Raw genomic sequence first — 6,000 nt, forward strand, 5'->3', positions numbered from 1 at the left:
GAAGTGTTAGATCATGAGAATGTTATGCCAAAATTCGCAAAGTCCCCCAAAAGCCAACAAGAAGACGGAGTCCCGTATGTAAAAGCAAAGGGCCTTTATTTTATGCAAGTTTGCAAACTTGGTCTCTCCATGTATCCAACATATTGGAATAATCGGAAAGCCCCGAGCACAGTTAGAGCTGGGTTTTTATAGTAGTAGAAGTGGGGATGAGGGGTTCAAGAATCCTGATTGGCTAGCATTTGTCTAGGAGTATCCTGGTGAGTGTGCTGGCAGGTGATCCTATCTACAGTGGTTGGAACGTTAGGCATTTCCTTTAGATGGTCTGTTCTTGGGTGGTGCTCAGGTAATCTTAGTTCATGGTCCTTCCTGCAACCAGGTATTGCTTCAAAGTAAACTACTGAGACCCAGGCCTCTATTAAATTTATCAATGGCTGAGTCCTACACTGGCAAATGATAATGGTTGGAAGTAAAGAACTTCTTTTGGGTCGTCTATTCATATTTAGCTTATCATGGCTGGCTCCTCCAGAGAGCACAGTCTCCTACAGAGAACACCCACAGGGCTGCATGCACTTATCACACCCTGTGAGCACCCCGTGCCATCTAGGAAGCAAAAGTGGGACTTCACTGGACGGCTAATCTCTGAGCACCCGGACCTTGGACTTCATGCCTCCAGAATTCTGAGGAAGGAATGCATGCTGTTTAGGAGCTATCTTGTTTCCTGTGTATTGCTTCAGGCTGTTCAAGAGGCTCTGGTTTGCTTTGAACTACAAAGATAAGGGAACTGGGAAGGGCAGGCCTTGTTTCAGTAGGGCTGTAGATCCGGCACACGTGTTTGGGAGATGAGTTGCACTCTGTTCCTGCTCATCACGTCTTCCCTCCTCCTTGTCATACCATACACACTGCTCCCAGAACATCCTCATGACAGGCATTGTGCTGGAAACGGTCAAAACCTTAGCTCAAACAAGCTTCTTCAATACCGATCCTCTTTTCTTTAAGATACATTCAGCATCTACCATATTCCCCACATTAGGAGATGTGTGGCATTCAGGAGTCAGCAAACCCATCCACAAGACCCAGATATACTGTTCTTTTAGACCAGGAGACCAAGGCTGAGAGAGTTTGTGGCTTGCTTTAATCTATATGATAAGAACGCTCGGTCCTCTTGAGAAGCTGCCCTCTTCCCCCTAAGCTAAGCTGTTTCTCAGAATGGGGGAGAAGGAGACACTGCCTATGTCCCGTGGGAGAACTCTTCGCTTTTCCCACTGCTCAGGCTCCATAGCATGCCTACATTCCTAGACTCAGTTTGGGCTGCTGAGGCTCAGTCTCTATCAGTACAGTGTATATTTGCTAAGTACCCTCGGGACGCCTTTCTTGTAGAATCCTCTGGGAATTATTAGGGCTTTCCTGGACTGCTCCTCTGTTTTCCTCCAGCCTTCTCCTGTTATGAGAGCATTCAGGGAACTCAGAACTCTCGGTCTCTTTATGATTTTTTTTCCGACCTCTTTTTTTCCTCGCTCCCCCTCTTTGCTCATGTTCTCTTCGCAGAAGCTAGATCTCTCTCTCTCTCTCTCTCTCTCTCTCTCTCTCTCTCTCTCTCTCACACACACACACACACACACACACACACACACATCTGTGAGCTCTAGAGGCTTTGCAAAAGCTGTGGTTCTCACACTGCCGCTTTGGTCTGCATCGCCAAGAGTGTACGTCAGAACTGAGGTTGGGAGCTGCGGAGATGGCTCAGCTGGTAAAGGATCAGAGTTTGATCCCCAGAATCCACATTAAAAAGCCAGACATGTTAGCACCCACTTGTCATGCCTCCACGGAGGAGACAGAGACAAGCAGATCCCTGGGACTCACTAGTTAGCCTTCTAGGCCTAATTAGCAAGCCCCCAGTCCCATTGAAAGACCCGATCTTATAAAACAAGGTGGATTTTGAGATGGCTAATCTTGGTTATGAGCCTGACATAACCGGGAAGAGAGAACTTCAGTTTAAGACTTGCCTCTATCAGACTGGTCAGTGGGCATGTCTGTGGCCATTTTCTTGATTGTGGATTGGTATAGGAGGGCCCAGCCCACTGGAGACAGTACTATTCCTAGGTAGCTGGGCCTGGGCTAAACAAGAAAAGTGGCTGACCATGAGCCTGAGTGCAAGCCAGGAAGCAATACTCTGTCATTTTGCTTTGCTTCAGTTTCTACTTTAAGCTCCTGCTTTAAGTTCCTGTCTTGGGTGCTCTCAATGATAAACCATGACCTGAAAGTATAAGATGAAATAAAGCCTTTCTTCCCCAGGGTGCTTTTGGCCGGGATGTTTTTATCACAGCAGCAGAAAGCCAGCTAATACAAATGTCACTAAGCACAATACCTGATACTGACCCTATCAAACGCACAGAACCGCAAATAGCAAGTCAATCACTTTAGCTTTCCATGCACAGTTCCAGGCGAGAAATAGCCAAGCCTTTTTTTGATGTCAATTCTGGTAGTTGAGAACCCATATTTTGAAAGCCACCAGTTTAAATGGATTCCTGCCCCCACCAAAACAAGTAGAACCTTCTCAGTGGAGAATTCAGGTCCTGCGTGTACCATATTTTACTCTGGAGGAAATGAGCTGCGAGTTAAATGTCATTAGGCCACTGGAGCATCTCCACTGGGGTTTTAGAGTTATTTACCACCACAGAAATCTTCTTGTCTTGGCTAATTAAGTGATTAGCTTAGGTCGATAGAAGATGAACAAGGAAGGGAAAGAGGGACAGTTATTTCTCACTACCAGCTTAAAAAAATGACAGTGACTTCTGCCACAACAAGGAACATTGGTTAAAACTAGATTGCTGAAGACTTCTGCATGTCAGTTGTAAGGGGAAAGGCATTGGCCCATGCTTCTGATGGAATGTGTTATTTAAAAAAAAAAAAAAAAAAAAAAAAAAACATTTGTATATGGCCTGCTTCAATGGGCTCAACTGGACTTATAGCTCCATGTTAAGTCAGGGGAGCAGTTCTGAACAAAAGTTGTGTGCAAATTTCCTCTAACAGCTGTGGCCATCAAGCCTGGACTGAGGCATGAATGAGTTTCTGTATATAAACTAGCATCTGATTGGGGCTTCCATCTAAAGAGAACTACAGCACACAGGTCACAGACACACAACTAGTCCTGATCAGAGATTTGTCTGGGAGCTGAAATTTATGGCTCATCTGCCATGTTCAAGTGACCTTTCTTTTTTTTTTTTTTTTAACATCTTTGCCCTGTTTTTTTTTTTTTTTTTTTTTAAACAACAACTTTATTTCATGCACATTGGTATAACAATGTCAGATTCTTTTGAACTGGAGCTACAGACAGCTGTGAGCTGCCATGTGGGTGCTGGGAATTGAACTCGGGTCCTCTGGAGGAGCAGTCAGTGCTCTTAACCACTGAGCCATCAAATCAGAAAATGAGAAATCAGGAAAATGAGATTCAGGGGTTCCCTGAAGCTGTAGTGAAGATGGTGACACTGGAAACAGCAATAGAACTTAATGTTTATTATAAATTATGTTTGCAGCTTGCCCCTCCATGTCCTCTGTATTAAAACAACAACCCTCAAGGTCCTAGTATTAGCCCATTTTACAGACAGGAAAATTACAGCACAAAGGATGTTCTGGTTGACAGTGAGACCCAGTTGGGATAAGTCAGATCTTGATTTGAGTGCAAATATTGTAAATTTGCAATTCACAGTGACCTCTGCTTGGCTGGCAAGCCAGCCCAGGCTGACTAAGATCTAAAACCCATCCCACGGTCTCCTACCCTTCTCCTGGGGAAAGAACAGGTGGGCCCCTTCCATACAGCATTGCAGTCCGAAGTTCCTCAGCACTCTACAGAGCTGGGCTTTGTATATTCACAGCAACTCATTCATCAACACACCCAGCTGTCTGGCTTCAAGGGAAGGTGGAGCCACAATTGGAAGTGAGCCCCAAAGAGAAACAACTGGGAGTGCATCATGGGGTATTTCCCCATGGTTCTGTGCTTCGGGTGTTCTCTCTCTACCATTCACATTTATGCCCCAACTATATCACCCTTCTTCTGTTTACTGTTTCTCTCTTACATGATTCTCATTCTTTCTTATCAATCCTCCATTTTCCCAGTAGAAAGGGAAGTTTCAGGATGTCTTGTCATAAGAGGAAACTCGCAATAAGAACGAGTCCCATGAAAAACCGAAAATAAGAACTTATCAGATTCTATGGAGGGACTGCTGCCTGCTGAGAGCCCTGCCCAGAGAGCTGTCTTCTCACTTTATTGTAAAAGGACATTAGCAAGTGTTGGAGGGGTGTTAAAATGACCTCCCACTTGTACAGCCCTGCTCCTTGAGGATTTGAGGAGCAGAAGGAGAGAATAGTTCCTCAGCTGTGTTCTGCTAGGTTTTAACATGTTTTGTTCACAAGACCCCGTGAAATTCACTGCCCTTCCCACCCCTGAAGAGCTGTGCCTCCCATTGAGACTAACACAGACCAGATTGTGTGGGCTGTCATGGCCCGCCAAGTCCCAGAACCATGGTGAGCTGCCTCCTGTACTCCCGGTGAAACAGTTGTATCTGGAAAGAGAGAGATGGGGTGACATCCAGGTGCCTCAGGGAAATAGATGAGAATCGAGGCAAGAGAGCAGCTACAGGGTCCGAGCAGCAGAAGGGACTCCCAGTCCACCAGTCACTCCGGAAAGAACGGCTCCTTGAAAACACCTCCCTGCAGACCCTGTCATTTTGTTGCAAGAATAAAGAAGCAGGGAGGAGCAAGTGGAAATGTTCGTGTTTCACTGCCAGGGATGGCTCAGCCTCAAGAGGGAAATGTCTACGTCTGCATCTCCTTACCTAAACCCATGCCCAGGTAAGAGAGAAAGGAGGAGGAAGTGAACGGAGAAGGGAGAAGAAAAGAGGAGTTCAGCCAAGAACACTGAAATGCTCATACGACAGCCACTATACCCCCTCTTCCCACACTTCTGATCCATTCCCCTTTCTTAGCTCGGGTAGGGCCCCCTTATGGTAATATAAACTGTGTCCATAGTAAGTAATAAGATTTAAAAACTTATCACACAACCATTTTAAATGGAAAAAAAAGTCAAACCTATCAGAGCTTTCTTTCCAAAAAGTATACGAAGCCCACAGACACTGCCACAGACAAGGGTCCACGCAAAGAATGAGGCAATACTGGAGACGACAGGACAGGCACTATAGCTTGATTCTAATAACCACACAACCGGTGAGGGGTGCTCACCTTACAGATGGGCACCTTGAAGTGGGAGAGCATCAGTGACTCAATGACTTGCCCACGATTATAGAGCTAGAATGTGCTAGAGCAAGGACTGGTTCCAAGTCTGTCTTGCACTCAAGGTCACAGTTCTAACTACCAAATTATGCTGAGCTGCTGATGGAAACGAACCAAGTATTCATTACTGTTTTTTCTAATTACACGTAATTAATTCTGTATAATTAAGGCCAACAGTCACACTAATAGAAGTCAAACATTTACCCAAGGCTCTACTGATGAAAAGTGAGTTTGTGAAAGATGTAAAAGTCTCATGGCGTCTTTATATTAAAATCTTATTTCTTTCCTTGTGCACACCACTGAGCAAGCCCTACTAAGATCAACCAGCTCAGGGCTGGGGAGATGACTCAGTAGGTTCAAGCGCTTTACATACAAGCATGAGAACCCGTGTGACGTAGGCATGGTAGCACATGGGTATGTTAAGCCCAGACATGAGAATCCCTGTAAGCTCATAGGCCAGCTACCCTGGAGTGTGTGGAGATGGACAACAAGAGATCCCAGAGGCTGATCTCCACATGTGTGCTGGAGCACATGTGCACATACATTCAACATACATATCACCATCATCATCAGGACCAACCAATTTATTAAATGCTTTAGAACAGTGAACTCAGCAACGTGGTTTTTTGGCATGATCTTTAAATCACAAATAATCTGGAAATGATAACACTTGCCTTTAGTTCAAGTACTTGGAAGGCTGAGGCACTGGGATTG

The sequence above is a fragment of the Chionomys nivalis genome, chromosome 5 (genome assembly GCF_950005125.1).
Source record: "Chionomys nivalis chromosome 5, mChiNiv1.1, whole genome shotgun sequence".
Taxonomy (NCBI): domain Eukaryota; kingdom Metazoa; phylum Chordata; class Mammalia; order Rodentia; family Cricetidae; genus Chionomys; species Chionomys nivalis.